The sequence below is a fragment of the Rhineura floridana genome, chromosome 6 (genome assembly GCF_030035675.1).
Source record: "Rhineura floridana isolate rRhiFlo1 chromosome 6, rRhiFlo1.hap2, whole genome shotgun sequence".
Classification (NCBI taxonomy): domain Eukaryota; kingdom Metazoa; phylum Chordata; class Lepidosauria; order Squamata; family Rhineuridae; genus Rhineura; species Rhineura floridana.
Genome location: NC_084485.1, coordinates 82,335,503 through 82,354,377, shown reverse-complemented (window position 1 = coordinate 82,354,377; position 18,875 = coordinate 82,335,503). Strand labels below are relative to the sequence as shown.

Genomic DNA, 18,875 nt, shown 5'->3' with positions numbered 1-18,875 from the left:
AGTGCTCTTGAGATCAGGTGCTACTGTGATGACAAATCATAGGAAAGAAATATTACCAGAGCTTGGAAGTAATTAGTTACAAAAAATGAATTACTTGTAATTCATTATTTTTTTGAGGAATTAGTACTTCCTTTACATTTTTACTATAATAGATCGAGGAGTAATTTTATTACTTTGAGGAGTAATTGTAATGTTTCCAGCATTACTTTTGGGCATTACTTGGGGGGGGAGCAGGGGAAGTCTTCTGCTCCTCTGATTTGTGAATGAAAATCATGTGCCTCAAACTGGGCTTCTGTGCAGCATCGCTCTTCCCTCATGCTCTGTGGGTGTGTAGGAGGTGAAGAGGGAAGAGGTGGAGAGAGAGAGACGGGTGGAGTGGAGACAACAGTTGTTTAAAAAAGTGGACAGTGATGGAGAATAATGGAATGGAGGTAGAAAGGAGTCGGAGGGCAAGAACATGAATAAAGGAGAAGAAGGAGGCAGCAGCAGAATGGAGATAAAGAACTGTGGAGGTGAACAATGACTTGTTTGTGTGTGTGCACGTGTGTGTGTGTGAAAATAATGTGTTTGCACTTGTTACACAAAGTAGCCTCTGCTGCCCTCCCTGGCTACTTTACTGCATTTGCAGTGTTTTAACTTGTTTTGCATCTCAGGACAAAATGTTTGCTTGGGTGGGTGTCCCTTAGCTGGTGGCAGGGCAGGGTCCGAGGTGGTTAAGTGAGAGAGATATTGTGCTTGCTGGCTGAGGGGGGGGGTTGCACTTGATTTGACATGCAAAGATCTGAGTAGTGGCCTCTGCCTCCCTTCCCTCCTCACTTCCCAGCGGAGAGACCACCACTGCTAACTTATGCATAAAAATAATTATTCTACTACCTCTCTCTGTGTGTTTTTATTTTTAATGTTGTTTAGGTGTGCAGCAGCCAAGGCCAGCACTTTGTAGGCACTCTAGTGTTTTTTTTTAAGTAACTTAAGTGTAACTTACTTACTTTTGAGTAACAGTTAAGTAATCAATTCGTTTCAGAAAAATTGTAATTGTAATGGTAATTTATTCCTTTTTGGGGCCATGTAACAGTAATTGTAATTTATTCCTTTTTAAAAGTAATCTTCCAAGCTCTGAATATTACAGCCCTAATTTTTCTTATTCCTAGGAGGAAGCCTTGGTACTCTAGTCATTCCTTCTCTTTCATAACTCACTGCAAGGATATAGGCTTAGAAGACACATTCTTCTGAGGCCCTAAAAACATGTTTTACATGAAAAAGCATCCAAAGAGTTTATTGTTGTAACATGTATTGCCCATTGGACAATGTTCTATGGGCATCTGTCAAGATGCTTGTAGTGCATTCCTATGCCTTAAGCACTTAGTAGCTAGAACTTCCTAAAGCATCTGGATCCAGGTACTGATAAAAATAAATGTGGAAGGCTCCTGCTAAGGACAGGACAGTAATCTAGATTGACCATTGGCACGATCTAATTTGGCTTTTCAGATATTCGATTCCAGATAACCAAAACATTCAAATAAGAAACAACAGGTAACAAAAGGTGTTGTATATAGTATGTAACACAGGCATACAATTTTCAGGCATACCATTAAATTTGTGGATTTAGTTTAATAATTGGAGGCTTTTCTTGGCTTGCTGGAGCTCAAGTTTCACACTGAGTTTAGAGACCCTTGCCAGGATCAAAGTTGTTCATTGTATGCTTCTGGGGGCAGGAGCTATCTCCTTTTTAATTAGGTATGCATCCTACAGTTTCTGGACACCATTCTAATATTAAATATATATACATGTGTTACAGGTAAATGTAATATTGTAGCATAAATATTTATCCTGATTTTGTATTTATTTATTTTTTGTAATACATTTTGGGAAACAGGTTTACAGAGATCGATAAAAATATATTTTCCATTCTCAGAAGGCAGCTACATTTTATTTATTTAATAGGTGTATAACCCATCTTTCAATGTAAAACATGTCCAGGGTGGCTCACAAAATAGCAAATCTAAAAACAATAATAAACTAAATAAGTGAACCAGTAAACAACCACATCAAATAAGAGAGCAGAATAAAAATAGCAGTAATTAAAACAGTTACATTACAGATTAAGGGAGCAATTCTGTGCCCCCTGGGAGGACCCTTAGGATGCCATGGAACTCCTTCCACAGTCAGAGAAGGCGGTAATGGTTGGAAGCCTCCTCATTATGACAGTGGAAAGTTCTGCTACCATTGCTCCTCAATCATCAGTGTTTTGATGGTGGTAGGGGCTGAAAAAGAGGTGAGTTGACACATGGTGGGGGTGGGACAGAGACCTTGAACCCAAATGATTTCCATTCCTCTGACATACCTCTCAAATTGGCCAAAAAAACTACACCAGACAGACTGTAGCTGGATCTTGTACCTTTTATAATCAAAGCAGCCAAACAACTACTTCAACAGTAGCAGTTGTAAACTAAGCAGAGCATTCTTCTTAATCCTTCACTCTGTTATTTCTAGAGAGAAAGAAGGAACAGGAATAGGAAAGCATTCAATGTACCAGGTAGAGGCTGATTCACACTATAATTTTGGAAAGGTACTTACTGTGATATCAACAGGAGTTGTAATTTCCCCTCCAGAGTAGTGACCAGAATGTCACGAGTGACCAGAGTAATGTATACTGTGATATATGCAAAGACCACAGACCATATTCCAAAAAAACCTTAAAATGAACAACTCTCGGAACCACTGTTTATTATCTTTGCAAAATCATGGAAAAGTGCTGGATGACTGGAGGAGGGCTAATGTTGTCCCTATCTTCAAAAAAGGCAAAAAGAAGGAACCAGGCAACTATAGACCAGCCATAATAATAATAATAAAATAATAATAATAAAATTTTATTTCTGAGTCGCCTATCTGGCCGGGTTAACGGCCACTCTAGGCGACGTACATAATAGGATAAAATACAATATATAAAATACCAACAGATAACCCAAAAACCTCAGCTATAATGAGCTAAAACCACCCACAACTGTAACAAGATAAAACTAGCCCACCCCAGGAAGCTTGTATGCCTGCCTAAATAGCCAGGTTTTCAAGGCGCGGCGGAAACTTGGCAGGGAGGGGGCATGGCGGAGGTCATAGGGCAGGGAATTCCAGAGGGTGGGGGCCACAATCGAAAATGCCCTCTCTCTGGTCCGCACCAGCCTAGCTGTTCTAACTGGTGGGACCGAGAGAAGGTCTTGTGTGGCTGATCTCATCAGGTGGCATATTTGGTGATGCTGGAGGCGCTCCTTCAGATAAACTGGGCCGAAACCATATAGGGCTTTAAAGGTTAATACCAACACCTTCCGTTGGGCCCGGTATACAACTGGTAACCAGTGTAGGTCTTCTAACAACGGAGTGATGTGATCACAGTGACGGCTGTTCTTAATTAAACGTGCCGCCACATTCTGTACCAGCTGTAGTTTCCGGACCGTTTTCAAGGGTAACCCAACATAGAGTGCATTACAGTAGTCTAAGTGAGAGGAGACCAGGGCATGTACCACCCGTGGGAGCAGATGGACAGGAAGGTAGGGTCGCAGCCTCTGTATCAGATGTAATTGATACCAAGCTGCCCGGCTCACTGCCAAGACCTGAGCCTCCATGGACAGCTGGGAGTCAAGGATGACCCCGAGGCTGCAGACCTGGTCCTTCAGGGGCAATCTTACCCCATTAAACACCAGGTCTATATCTCCTAACCTTCTCTTGTCCCCCACGAGCAGCACCTCAGTCTTGTCGGGGTTCAGTTTCAGCCTATCAGTATGACATCTCTTCCTGGGAAAATTCTGGAGCAGATTATGAAGCGGTCAGTGTGTAAGCCCCTTGAAAACAATGCAGTGATTACTAGAAGCCAGCATGGATTTATCAAGAACAAATCCTGCCAGACTAATCTTATATAATTTTTTTATCAGGTAGCCTCCTGATGGACTGTGGGAAGGACATACTATACCCTGACTTCAGCAAAGCTTTTGACAAAGTGCCCCATGATATTCTGATTAGCAAGCTAGCTAAATGTGGGCTGGATGAAACAACTATCAGGTGAATCCACAACTGGCTACAGAATTGTACTCAAAGAGTGTTTATCAATGGTTCCTTCTCAAACTGAGGGGAGGTAACAAGCGGGATACTGCAGGGCTTGGTCCTGGGCCCAGTGCTCTTCAACATATTTATTAATGACTTGGATGAAAGGTGCAGGGAATTTTGATCAAATTTGCAGATGAGACAAAATTGGGATAGTTAATACTTTGGAAGACAAACAAAATTCAAAGGGATCTTGACAGGCTGGAGCATTGGGCTGGAAAAAAAACAGAATGAAATTTAACAGGGATAAGTGCAAAGTTCTACACCTAGAAAAAGAAACCAAATGGACAGTTGTAAAATGGGGGATACTTGGCTCAGCAATACTACATGCTAGAAGGATCTTGGAGTTATTTATCACAAACTGAATACAAACTGAATATTGGTGAATAGGTTTTTGGTTTGATTTAGCAGGGCTGTTCTTACATTTTTTAGGTTCACCAGCAAAACGTTTTAATTATCTGCTTGTCCCTGGGGGGAAAAACCCTGGAAAAAATGAAAATTGTTTTAAAAAGGGTCCCCAGTAAATTCTGTTGGATTACACTTTCTTTGCAATTTAATCTTGAGTGGGTCTTTAAATCTGGATAGTCTTTCTTCACCACAGCCTCATCCCTGAATTATGAATTAATCCCTGGCAGGCAGGCTTTGTGGGATTGGATGGGAGAGGAGGAGGAAATAATAGGGCCTGTTTGGCTTCACATATTGGTCTGAAAGGTTGCTGAAAAGCTAATTGCTCCAGGATTCCTATCTATCCAGAGCAGAAGTTAGCCCCTCACTTTGAAGGCATGGATACTGATAACAAAATATCACAAATCCACCGAGTATCATGAATGTTCCTTGCTTCAGAATGGTAAGTTTACATATAATTTGTTATTTTTTGGAGTTTAGACCAGCCAACCCTAACTCCTAAATTCTGATTTCTTCCAGCAGAGGGCATGGAGCAAACACAGTACTTTAGTGAGTAGTGATCTTTAAAAGCCTATCCACAAAACATAGCTTAATATAGGCTAATGTTCAGTAACACTTGGCCCCAGAATCTGCGTTTTGCACATGAAGCACAGCCCTGGGGCATATGAAGTGGAATAATTAATGCAATTGCATCCTATCAAAAAGAAGTAGCTGCTCTGGGCCTTTGCTAGCACCTTTTCCAAATAAGAGTATTTCCAACAATCCAATACAAATAATATTTACTTGGATCTCTTGTCTAACTAATTTTAAGTGGAATTTGCTGTAAAGTAAGTATGCTTAGATATAGAGGGAAAACCTATACAGTATTGCGCATCACTTTCCAAGCATATAACTTTATGCTAATAGGTAACTTTCAGAGATAGAAAATAGTCTCTTTCAGTGTATACATGAAGCCAAACTGATCAGTGTAAAACCAGTGCCAGATATTGGAGTCATATCGTGCATTGGATTGGACTATTTTTATCTGTGCATTCATGTGCCAGTTCACATAACCACCTTGACCTAGCAGTGAAGCTACCATAAGTTACCATATCTGGCTTATTGACCAATAATTTGACTACTTCAGCATGTGTTGACATGGTGACTCATAGAATAATAGAATTGAAAGGGGCCTATAAGGCCATCGAGCCCAACCACCTGTTCAATGCAGGAATGCAACTTAAAGCATTCCCGACAGATGGCTGCCCAGCTGCCTCTTGAATGCATCCAGTTTTTGACAGCCTACCACCTCCCTAGGTAATTTGTTCCATTGTCATCCTGTTCTAACAGTTAGGAAGTTTTTCCTGATGTTCAAGGCAACTTCTGGCTTCCTGTAATTTGAGCTCATAATTCCGTGTCCTGCACTGTGGGATGATAGAGTAGAGATCCTGGCCCTCCTCAGTGTGACAGTCTTTCAAGTAATTTAAGAGTGCTATCATAGCTCCCCTCAATCTTCTCTTCTCAAGGCTAAACATGCCCAGTTCTTTCATTCTCTTCTCATGGGTCTTTGTTTCCAGTCCCCTGATCAACCTTGCTGCCCTCCTCTGAACCTGTTCCAGTGTGTCTGCATCCTTCTTAAAGTGCACTGTCCAGAACTGGACACAGTACTGAACAGAGGGGAACTAGCACTTCACGTGATTTGGAAACTATTCTTCTGTTAATGCAGCCTAAAATAGATTTGCCTTTTTTGCAGCCACATCGCACTGATATTTATGCTCAGAGGCACATGTTACCAAATTCTTCCAAGCTACACAGGAAGTGGATTGGACTGTGAAAGACCAACACAAATTGTGTTTGCATTTTGACAAATTTGTAGGGCAGTACAATATCTCAGAGGAGGTCAGGTCTCCTGCTGCTCTGGTGCATTCACTATAGCTGCCCAATTTCCCTGCTTTTTAATGTGTGATGGAAATATCTGTTGGCTATAGGTATATTCTTAAACTGCAAGGTTTTTTTTGCCTATTAGTGAATTTCTCTGCTTTTTAACTGGGAGGTAAGAAATGGGATCCTGTGCAAGTTTGCTGAGAATGGATTGATAATTTGCATGCTTATTGAGTTCAATGGGATTTACTTCCCTGCAATTATGTTTAGGATAGGTGAAACTGACCACAGGGGAGGGGGAGGGGAGGAGGAGGAGGAAGGGCAGGTATAGAGGAGGAGGAAGGGCAGAGGAAAAGAGGTGGAGGAGAGCAGGCGGAAAGGGGAGGTGTCAGGATGCAGGATTGGGGCCCTGATGTTTCAGAAGATGAGGAGAGGGAGGGGGTCCTTTGGCCAGAGCCGTGTGAAGAAGATGCAGAGGAGGGGGAGGGAAGCTCAGAGATAGAACTGTCTGGCAGCGAAGACCTTGAATGTCCAACAGACACATATCCTTCCCGTGAGCTTCCCACGCCTCCTCCCCCTGCGAGCTTAGAGCAGTTGGAGAAGGAGGGAGAGCAAGGGGGAATCCAACCTCCTCCTGACTGAGGGAAAAGCAAGGAGCCAGATGGTTTAGGCCTTGCCCCCCTGCTTTCCCCCATACCTGAAGCAGAGTCCTCAGAAGGAGAGGGGGCAGTGGCACCCCCTTCACCACATACAAGGAGACAGCAAAAGAGGCAGCAAAAGAAGGGGGAGAGGAGGGGTGTGGATGAGAGCACTTTGAGGCGGAGTGAGAGAATTCGCGCTCGATTGCCCCCTTCTTAAGGGACAGGTTATGCTTTGTAGTGAAACTTCATGAGACGGCGTAGTCTTTGTCTGGATATTACTTTAATAAAAACTGATTTGCTTTCACCAACTGGTCTGGTTCCTGAGTCCCAACCTGGACACGACAGTAGGGGAGGAGGGCAAGTTTGACAATTTGCATGCTTACTGAGTTCAGTGGGATTTACTCCCCTGCAATCATGCTTAAGATAGTTGAAACTGACGAGGAATGGAGGAAGGGCTGGAGTGGGCAGGGATGAAGGAAGAAGGGAGGGGGAGGGGGAGGGGAAAGAAGAGAGGAAGGAGGGGAGGGGAAGAAAAGGGGAGAGGAGAGGAGAGGGGGAGGGTAAGGGCAGGTCTGATTATTTGCATATTTATTGAGTTCAGTGGGATTTACTTCCATGCAGTCATGCTTAAGATAGATAAAATTAACCATGGGGGAGGAGGAGGAGGAGAAGCAAAAGAAGGAGGGAGGGAGGGAGGGAGGGAGAAGGAGGGGATTGGAACGGGAGAGGGAGGAGCAGGAGGGCAAAGGAAGTGGGATGGCAGGGGCAAGAGGGTAGGATAGGAGGGAGGAGGAGGGGAGGGCAGTTTTGATCATTTGCATACTTTCTGAGTTGAGTGGGATTTACTCCTGTACAATCATGCTTAGGATAGGTAAACTGTTCTGAGGGAGGGGGAGGCGGAAGGGAGAGAGGAAGGGGGAAGGGAGGAGATTGGGTGGGTGGGCAGTGGACGGATGGAAAGCTCCAAAAAGGAAAACTGTGAACAGTGTCATAGTTTTTCAGGGTTTCCTTTCTATTCTGCAGCAGGCACACACATTCTCCCACCCAAATTTAAACCAAAGCTGTCACTGGCCACATCCACACCAGACCTTTATTTCACTTTAGACAGTCATGGTTTCCCCCAAATAATCCTGGGAAGTGTAGCTTGTGAAGGGTGCTGAGAGTTGTTAGGAGAGGCCCTATTCCCCTCACAGAGCTATAATTCCCAGAAGAGGGGCTGACTGTAAAACTACCCTGGCCACTGGAGCTCTGTCAGGGAAATAGGAAACTCCTAACAACTCTCAATAACCTTCACAAATTACACTTCCCAGGATTCTTTGGGGAAAGCCAATACTATCTAAAGTGAAATAAAGGTCTGGTGTGGTTGTCGCCCCATGATTAGCCAAACCAAACAGCTCTGAGTCTGGCTTTTAGAACACTGACAGTTGGTTCTTATTGAGCATGCCCATGCTTATCATTGACTTAAATGTTAAATTTCTTAAATTAATTAAAAAATCAGCCATGCCTTGTTTTAACTTTTAAACTGCAGAATATGAAGGTCAGAGTATGGGGCAAAGTCAGTAATAGGATTACAGGTACTCTGTGAACATGCCTGATTTTTAATTAATTTCAACAAATTATGAGACCCCTGACAGAAAAAAGTCCAACGGGGGCCTGGGTTTTTTCATAGAATCATAAAATAGTAGAGATGGAAGGGTCCTATAAGGCCATCAAGCCCAACCCCCTGCTCAATGCAGGAATCCAAATCAAAGCATTCCTGACAGATGGCTGTCCAGCTGCCTCTTGAATGCCTCCAGCGTCGGAGAGCCCACTACCTCTCTAGGTAATTGGTTCCATTGTCGTATGGCTCTAACAGTTAGGAAGTTTTTCCTGATGTCCAATCAAAATCTGGCTTCCTGCAACTTGAGCCCATTATTCATGTCTTGCACTCTGGGACGATCGAGAAGAGATCCCGGCCCTCCTCTATGTGACCACCTTTCATGTACTTGAAGAGTGCTATCATATCTCCCCTCAGTCTTCTCTTCTCCAGGCTAAACATGCCCAGTACTTTCAGTCTCTCCTCATAGGGCTTGGTTTCCAGTCCCCTGATCATCCTCATTGCCCTCCTCTGAACCTGTTCCAGTTTGTCTGCATCCTTCTTGAAGTGCGGAGACCAGAACTGGACGCAGTACTCAAGATGAGGCCTAACCAGTGCTGAATAGAGGGGAACTAGTATTTCACGCGATTTGGAAACTTTACTTCTGTTAATGCAGCCTAATATAGCATTTGCCTTTTTTGCAGCCACATCACACTATTGGCTCATATTCAGCTTGTGATCAACGACAATTCCAAGATCCTTCTCACATGTCGTACTGCTGAGCTAAGTATCCCCCATCTTATAACTGTGCATTTTGATAAGGGGAAATGGCGACTTGCAGGCAGCCGGCATTTTGACAGCGCTGCAATGTTCTTTATTTTTAAAAACAGTTTAAAACCACTGAACTAATCATTGACACTCGCCTTCCTGCTGCTTTTATCTCCTTTTAACTCTTACTGCACCAATTACTTCTGAAAAGCCTCAAATTTGTTGTCTTTTGGCTGACGGAGAGTGAAAGTCTACACAGCATCTTATCTTACCTTCTTCTCCCTCCTCCTCCAGTCTGGACTTGCTCACGATGTGGAGCACTAACAAGCACCAACAAGCACTAACAAGTAAGCAAAGAATATAAACTATAAACTGCTTACTTAGCTGCGTGGCTGCAGGAAACTCACCCTATTTTGCTCCCTCTTTGCACTATCTAACCTCGCTTATTTAAAGCAATAGCTGGAATTATGGTTCATACTAGGAGGGACTATAAAATCCTGGGGTTGGTCCCATCGGAGCTTGTCCTTCATACTAGGAAACTCAAGCAAGCAAATATAAATCATTTTTTTATCTCTAAAGAACAACCAGGGAACCCAGAGGATACGGTAGATGAAAAGAGGCTTAAGGGAAGTGAGGCCAGTATATCTAGAACCTTCAGTAAAGACAAAAACAGAGCCAGCATTCCAACAGCACAAGCGGAAGATACTCCTCCCTTGGCAAATACTCCCCTGGACTGGTTGCTGGACCTTAATAGAGCGCTACAAATGGAGGCTCCTGTCCCTTCTTTCCCTAATCTTGCATGGGAGCTTGCTGTTGCAGAAGATCTGGAGCAGACGGAAGCTCCTCTTGTGGCCAAAGACCTGACTGAGCCAAAAGTCGGGTGTCAATGTATATCTAGCCACCCAACTTGTAATGATGTATCACCCAATACAAACTCATACACCCCTCTTGAGCCATCAAACGAGGATAATCCATTGATTATGGTCGGCAAGTTTCCACTCGAATGCTGGCTTCTTATGTTAGCCAAGGACATTGATCTTGTCAAGACCTTTCTGTCTGAGTCTAATAAACTTTTATCTACACTAGTGGAGGCTCACAGTAAGCTTACCCGATGGTCTGGTAATGCATCAAGGGGAACTCAGACTTCCATAAGTTGCATGCAAACAACGCGAAGGGATAAGCCCAAGAGCCACGGCACTAAGATGCCCAGGAATTCTTCCAGCAACAAACGAAATAAGCGATGTAATAGCGTCAAGAAGAACATCACCTCCAAGAAAAGCTAGAACATCAAGCAGCCAAAGGTTAAATGCTATAGCAAAATGAACTTTGCCAAACTCTTTCAACTATTGGACGCTATCCCTAACTTGAAGAGTGATCGGAGGTTAAAACCTGCAGTGCAGCCAGAACGCATGGAAGACGACAAATTTGCCCTTAACTGTAAAGTGATATCCCCTTCTCTTTTACCTCCTGCATCCCCCATCCCCCACCAGTGTCAGACCTCAGACCAGCAAGATCCTTGGTCGCTCACATTCCTGGATACCAAATTAGCCCAGTGCCGACCTCCTGAGACCAAATGGACTTTAGTCCTTAACCGTCAGAAACTTGTGCTGTCCAACTACCCTAAACCACCGGGTCGCATTGTACTTAACGAATGCAAAACTCACCTTTTGGGAACATTTGAAACTGTTATACCAGGCCTTTTCTCTCCCGGAGATATATTGAATGTGGAATACCTATACTTTAACCAGGTCACAGCTCGAACAGTGGTGACTTTCAGCTCGTTGGGAAAAACTAGTCAGTTATTTAAAAAAAAAGAGATGCCCTTTAATCAATCGGCATAACAACATTAAGACTCTTCGAAAATATAGCTACTCCACAGCCCTTAATTAGTTGTTCGCTTATATTAACTAAAAAACCTCCGGCAATGTCAGACCCTGCACCTGGAGAAATTCAATTGAGTTGGAAGCTGAGATTGAGCAACCCTTACCCTCGTTGGTGCCGTTTCGCCTAGTCAATCCTAAATCAGCGACTATGGATTACAACCCAGTCCATAATCTAGGGAACGCTGATGGGAACGATGTGCTCAGTGAAGAAGAAAAAAATCTATTTGAAGCCTACGCCGTGCTACCGGCACCAGCTCAAACAGATATTGTCTTGAGGCTGCAGAAATTAATCTCCCAGCAGCGAATTTAGCCCAAATTCCCATAAAGAAGAATCAGACAATTACATCTTCAAGGGCAATAGTTACAACAAGTCCAATACCTGCCTGGACAAAAATGAGATGGCTGGACAAAAACGAGGAAGGCTCCCCCCAAAAGGCACTTGCCTATAGGGGGTCTCCTTCTAACCCTAAGCAGATACATCTATCCAACGTTAGTTGGGTGGATGCAATTCTAGAATCAATTGAGTTTCTGTCGACTGAACCACCTCCAACAGCTAGTGCTCCCCATATGCAGAAAATTTCTCTATCCCAACAAATTACGGGAGGCAAACCTGTCAAGCCCTGACTAAAAACAACTTGCTCGGCATCCCAGTTGTTATTTCTCTCTTGGAATATCACAGGATGGAAGTCCAAAGCTGCAGACCCCTCCTTTATGGACTATGTAAACAAGTATGATATTGTTTTCCTCCAAGAGACCTGGACCACTGAGTCATTAGAACTGGATGGCTACTCTGCCTATTCATTGGAGGCAACGCCCAGCGATAAAGGCGGCCACCCCAAAGGTGAACTGAGTGTGTTGGTTGCTACAAATCTTAGAACCAGCGCTACTAGACTGGATCCTTTGTCAGAGTTAGCTATGTCACTAGTTCTCAAGCTTAACTGGACGTGTTTGGTACTAATAAACGTCAACCTCCCCCCGAACTGTCAAAAAAGGCGAATAAATGAAATCTGTCAAGAACTAGAGGCTTACATAGGCAAGCTGACAACGCTTTACCCAGAGGTGGCAGTGGTGATAGCGGGCAACTTCAATGCCAGGATAGGTCCTAGCAATGAGGCCTTATATGCCCATTTCCACGAAGTCCCCCCTGCCCCTGATGAGATCCATTCTCTACCAACTCGCCGCTCTAAAGATCAAGGGTTCAACTATGCTGGCTTCTGTCTTATCCAAGCGCTTTTTAGACTGAATTTTGTCCTAGCAAATGGGTCCGTGGAGGCCGACAAAAGCGGTGAATTTACTTATTTCTCCGGTACAGGAGCATCATCAATTGATTTCTTTATTGTGTCCACTGACCTACTAAGTAACTTATCATCCTGCATAGTTGACGATCGTCCTGACAGTGACCATCTTCCTCTGACCCTTTCGATGTGCTGCGGTACCCAAACTACTCATATTGAGCAGCCTCCAATCTTGAAAGCGATCCTGGAAATAAGAGCCTCACGTGTCAGATGGTCGACTAAGTTGGAGAAGGATTTAAAAGGAATGCTTTATTCGCACAGTTGCCTTCGTCACCATGAAAAACTGCTAGCAGCGGCTCCCGGAGAAGCAATGTTAGCCGCATAGTATAAATTGATCTCAGACATACAACACTGTTTGATTCCCAAGCCATTGGCAAGGCCCTTCATTCGCCCCCACAATTCCAAACCGTGGTTTGATAAGGACTGTGTTGACCTGAAGAAAATGTTAGTAGAGAAATATAGAGTAGAGAAGTATAGAGCAAAGGATCTTCCGGCTCTGCCTGCCGAATGTCTCGCATTAAAAAAGAAATACAAACTTCTAATTAAGTGTGGGGGAAAGATCAGCTCAGGTTTACCTTTGGCAGACCTTGATCACAGCCGCAAGGTCCAAGAACTCGTCCATCTTTTGGAAGCTAGTAACCAGGGGCTGGCCCAACGCTTCCACCACTGTGAATTATCATATTCCCGCAAATACATGGGAGTCGTACTTCCACAACATCTTCTCAAGACGTTAAACCAGGGTCGATAGGACTGAGAACCCTACAAACAATCTTCCAAATTGGTCCCCTGTCACCTCCTTAATTGCTAACTTGAAGTTGGGTAAAGCTCCAGGGCCTGACAACATTCTCCCAGAAGCAATTAAATCTAACTCAGAGTGGTGGGCACTGGCCCTGGCAGTTTTATTTACGAGTTTTGATCGAACTCTTTGCATCCCTGAGGACTGGGGTCTTGCCACTATCATTCCAATCTTCAAAAAGGGTAGTTGGGCGGACCCAGCCAATTATAGACCTATCAGCCTCCTGAATATCTTAAGCAAGCTTTATGCAAGCCATTTACTAACAAAATTGCAAACTTGGATGGAACGGGAAAATATTCTTAAGGAGGAGCAGGCCGGTTTCAGGGCGAGTCGTTCCCCTTTGGACCACACTTTTGTCCTACAACATCTTGTTGAAAAATATACCTCTAAGCCAGGGGGTGCTCTTTATGCTGCCTTCATTGATTTTAATGTAGCATTCGATCTTATCTCAAGAGATAAACTTTGGACCAAACTTGAATCCACCAATATTGACAGACGCTTATTAGCACTGATTCACGGCCTATACCAGAACACCCAGGTCCATATAAGATGCAACAGTGCTGGTAACCTATCTAGACCCATTTCCACCCTCAAGGGAGTTAAGCAGGGCTGCATTTTAGCCCCCACATTGTTCAATCTATATATTAACGCCCTAATTAAAAGCCTGATGCAATTTCCTACGCACCACCCTACTCTGTCAAATAGACCTCTTTCTATTCTTCTATATGCAGACGATGCAGTACTTTTGTCTCTCACAAGTATTGGTCTTCGTCGCTTACTAAGAGTCCTTGCCAGTTATTATAATAATGAACTGCTGGTAATTAATCATAGTAAGTCCAAGGTTGTAGTATTTACTAAGAAGAGGGTGAAACATCGGTGGCGAGTAAATGGCACCCCCATAGAACAAGTACTATCATACAGGTATCTGGGAATAACCCTTCATTCCTCCGGATTATGGCACCTGCAGGCAAAAAATGCCAGGGCAAGTGCCATGAGGAGCACTAAGGCGCTCCTCTCCTTCTTTTATACGAACGGCGGGCAATTTGTTCCATCAGCATTGCAGGTATTTTCTGCTAAAGTCATCTCGCAGTTACTATATGGTGCCCAGATAAGTGTCTATGGCAGCCATACCTCCTTTGAAACTATTCAAACCAAGTTTCTAAGGAACATATTGGGTACCCCCCCATGTGTCCCGAACGCCAAATTATGCCTTGAAGCCAGTCTGCCTACCATCGAGGCTCACATATGGGTGCTCAAATTTAGGTACTGGCTAAAACTGATTTTTGCACCAGTCGGTTTGGCTCCCCTCATGCTATCGGATAACTATAAGTCAAAATGGAAGAAATCCTTACTTACTAAACTTGCCGTTCTAGGTTTCTCCCCCTCTACCATCCTAGCGTTAGGGTTCTCCCAAGCAAAGTCGGCTATTACGCAGAGAATACTTGATATGAAATTCCAAAAACCCCTGTCCCTCTCTGGTCTTAGCCCTGATCTTAACCTTTATTCTAAGGTTTTTACCCTGGCGCATTATCTGGACCTCCTCCATATACCCAGACTCAGGAAAGCATTCACACTGGCCAAACATAATGTCCTACCATCTGCACTTTTAGAGGGTAGGTATCAAAAAATCTCATTCGCTGAACATCACTGTCCATGCGATACTGGTGCTGTAGAGACTGTAAGTCATGTTTTATTAGAATGATCTTTTTATCACGACCTTCGTAGTTGGTTTATTACCCCTATCCTACAGAAGTTTCCGGGTAGGGATGCTGCTTTTTATGTACAATACCTTTTAGCTGATAAAATCCCCCTAGTAACATCCAAGGTCGTGAGCTTCTGTGATGCAGCGATTAAACTCCAAAAAGCGTTGACAAATCAATGATCGTTGCAATTTGAAGCATGTTTTTAGACTGTGTTTATATGCTCATTACCATACAAGTATTGCACTGTTAATTCCTTTTATGATGTTTTTATATTTTGTACCGTGATTTCTGCTGGTCATTGACCATAATAAAATCAATCAATCAATCAAAACTGTGCATTTGGTTTCTTTTTTCTAAGTGTACAACTTTGCATTTATCCCTGTTGAATTTCATTCTGTTGTTTTCAGCCCAATGCTCCAGCTTATCAAGGTGCCTTTGAATTTTGTTTCTGTCTTCCACGGTATTAGCTATGCCCCCCAACTTTATATCATCTGCAAATTTGATAAGCATGCTTTGTACCTCCTCATCCAAGTCGTTAATAAAAATGTTAAAGAGCACTGGGCCTAGGACCAAGCCCTGTGGTACCCCACTCGTTACTTCTGCCCAGTTTGAGAAGGAACCATTGATAAGCACTCTTTGAGTACGATTCTGGAGCCAACTGTGGATCTATTTGATAGTTGTTTCATCCAGCTCACATTTAGCTAGCTTGCTAATCAGAATATCATGGGCACTTTGTCAAAAGTTTTGCTGAAGTTGAGATATAGTATGTCCACAGCATTCCCACAGTCTACAAGGGAGGTTACCCGATAAAAAAATGAGATAAGATTAGTTTGGCAGGATTTGTTCTTCATAAATCCATGTTGGGTCCTAGTAATCACTGCATTGCTTTCAAGGTGCTTACAGATTGACTGCTTTATAATCTGCTCCAGAATTTTTCCAGGGATTGATGTTAGGCTGACTGGTCTGTAGTTCCCTGGTTCCTCCTTTTTGCCCTTTTTGAAGATGGGGACAACATTAGCTCTCCTCCAGTCATCCGGCACTTCACCAGTCCTCCATGATTTCGCAAAGTAATAGACAGCTGTTCTGAGAGTTCTTCAGCCAGTTCCTTCAACTGGATGCAGTTTATCAGGCCCTGCCAATTTGAACTCGTTCAAAGTGATTAGGTATTTGTTGACCATTTGTCTATCAATCTCAAGCTCCAATCCTGCCCCTTCTACTTCATGTTTCCCGGGATGGTCATAGACCCTTTTTTGGGGAGAAGACTGAGCCAAACTAGGAATTGAGCACTTCTGCCTTTTCTTTGTCATCTGTTACCGTTTTGCTATCATTGAGTAGCTGTGCCACCATTTCTTTTCTCTGTCTTTTACTATGGACATACCTGAAGAAAGCTTTTTTGTTGCTTTTAGCATCCCTCGCTAGCCTCAGCTCATTCTCAGCTTTAGCCTTCCTGACACCATCCCTGCAATTCCGTGATACGTGCCTATACTCTTCCTTTGTGGCCTGGCCTTCTTTCCACTTCCTGTATGTGTCCTTTTTTGTTTTCAGGTCATCTCTAAGCTTTTTGTGAAGCCACATTGGCTTCTTCTGTAGTTTCCCCCCTTTTTTTCTTGTTGGAATTGCTTGCCATTGCACTTTTAGAATTTCCTTTTTTAGAAACTCCCACCCATCTTGGACTCCTTTTCTCATCAGGGTGGCTTGGCATGGAACCGTACTTACAATTGTTCTGAGTTTATTAAAATCAGCTTTCCTGAAGTCCAGGGTGCACGTATGGCTACTCTCAGCTTTTGCTTCTGTTAAAATCAAGAATTCAAGTATGGTGTGGTCACTTTCCCTCAGAGTTCCCGTAACTGCCACTTCATCCACCAAGTCATCTCTATTGGTTAGAATCAAGTCCAGGATAGCTGATCCTCTGGTTGCTTCCTCCACTTTCTGTAGGAGGAAGGTATCTCCAACACAAGTCAGAAATTTCTTGGAGGGGCCGTGTTTGGCAGAATTTGTCTCCCAACAGATATCGGGATAATTGAAATCCCCCATTACTACTACATCATGCCTCCTCAAAACATTGGCAATTTGCTTTTCAAAAGTTACATTCTCATCTTCTTGACTGGGTGGTCGATAGTAGACTCCATGCATCACATTCTTTTTATTACTTGCCCCATTAATTTTAATCCAGATACTCTCGGTGGAGCTACCAAGCTCATCTTCCTGTATTTCTGTGCAGGAATATATATTTTTAACATATAGCGCAACTCCACCTCCCTTTTTATTCCTTCTGTTCTTCTTGAACAAGTTGTATCCTTCAATTGCTGTATTCCAGTCATGGGAGTCATCCCACCAAGTTTCAGTTATACCTATCAAGTCATAATTGCCATCCTGTATTAAGAGTTCAAGTTCGTCCTGCTTGTTTCCCATGCTCTGCACATTAGTATACAGACATTGAAGACCATGTGATTTATGGCTTGCTTTCTTACTACATTTTTCTGAGAGCTGTTACTGGGCCCTATTAGAGCCGATCTCTCTGGTCCCGCTACTGTGCACAAGCCTTCATCAGTCGTTACCACCAAGTTTAAGTCTCCCTCCCCTTTAGGATTCAGTTTAAAGCCCTCCTGATGAACTTCTCCATGCTGTGGCCAAACACATTCTTCCCAGTCCTTGTGAGATGCAGCCCATCACTTGCCAGCAATCCATCTTCCAGGAACCATAGCCCGTGGTCCCAGAATCCAAATCTGTCACGTCTGCACCAACTTTGTAGCCATTCATTCAAACGCAGTATTTTTCTTTCCCTTTCTACTCCTTTTCTAAGTACTGGAAGGATGGATGAAAAAACTATCTGGGCCCCAAAGTCCTTGAGTTATCTTCTCAGGGCTTCAAAGTCTGATGTGATTTCTTCATAGCTCCATTTGGCAGTATAATTTGTTCCCACATGGATGAGGAGAAAGGGATACCTTCGGTGGGCTTGATGAGTGATGGCAACCTTTCCGTCACATCTCTAATCCGTCCTCCTGGTAGACAGCATACCTGGCGAGTCCACAGATCTTCTCGGCATACTTGGGTTTTGATCTCACGCAGTAGGGAGTCTCCCACTACTAGTACTCTTCTCATCTTGTTGTGGGGCATGGTTTCATTGTCCCTGCTTGATTGAGCTTCAGCCTCTTGCTCGTTGTCACATGGGGTCTCCTGTAATTCTTCCATCACAGGCTGTCCTCCTTGAGGGGTTGAAAGCAGTTCCATAGCTCCACTGGTGAAGGGTGTCTTCCAGCTCTTCTGCTCCTAACTGTCACCCTTTCCCACTGAGTTTCCTCCACTTCGTTATTCCTCTCCAAAGCAGTCTCCTCTTCTGCTACTACCTGCTGTTGCTCCTCCACCTCCACGTCTCTTTGCTGCTGTTGTTCCAGCATTCTGTTTAAGGACACTTCATCTTCTCTTATAGTCCTCAGTGTGGCCACCTGCCATTCCAGGCCTCTCACCTTTTCTTCCAACAGTGCCACGAGCTTGTGCTTTTTGCACATGTACGCCATGTTGTTCTCAGACAAGAAAATAAACATGGCACACACCTTGCAAGTCACAACCACTGGAGAATCCTTCCCGTTCATACTATCTTCTACCTTTCTTTTCTTGCTGACTACTTGTTTTGGAGTGGCCTGTGCTTTGTCCTGTCCTGCTTCAGGGTAAACCTGAGAGTCCCACTGGTATGCAGTGTGCTGCACAAGGAGAGTTAGTAATTTTTTTTTTTTAGGGACCTCCCCCTTGACCTCCCCTGTGGAACTCCTTTGTCAAACTCCTGTTTGCCCTCCCTGTTCCCTCGCTCTGTTCGCTCGCTCTCTGAAAGCTGGCTTGCTTATATGTCCTTACCTGT

The 18,875-nt window shown here is 43.7% G+C and overlaps 1 protein-coding gene across 1 annotated transcript in view; it reads left to right on the top strand.

The window, feature by feature from the left end:
- The first annotated feature begins 4,819 nt into the window (after positions 1-4,819).
- ERI3 (ERI1 exoribonuclease family member 3) overlaps positions 4,820-18,875 on the top strand; it is a 299,483-nt gene continuing 285,427 nt past the window's right edge. Inside the window, exon 1 of the mRNA XM_061632739.1 lies at positions 4,820-4,939. The gene's annotated coding sequence lies outside the window, so the exon portion shown is untranslated. The remainder of the gene's footprint in view (positions 4,940-18,875) is intronic.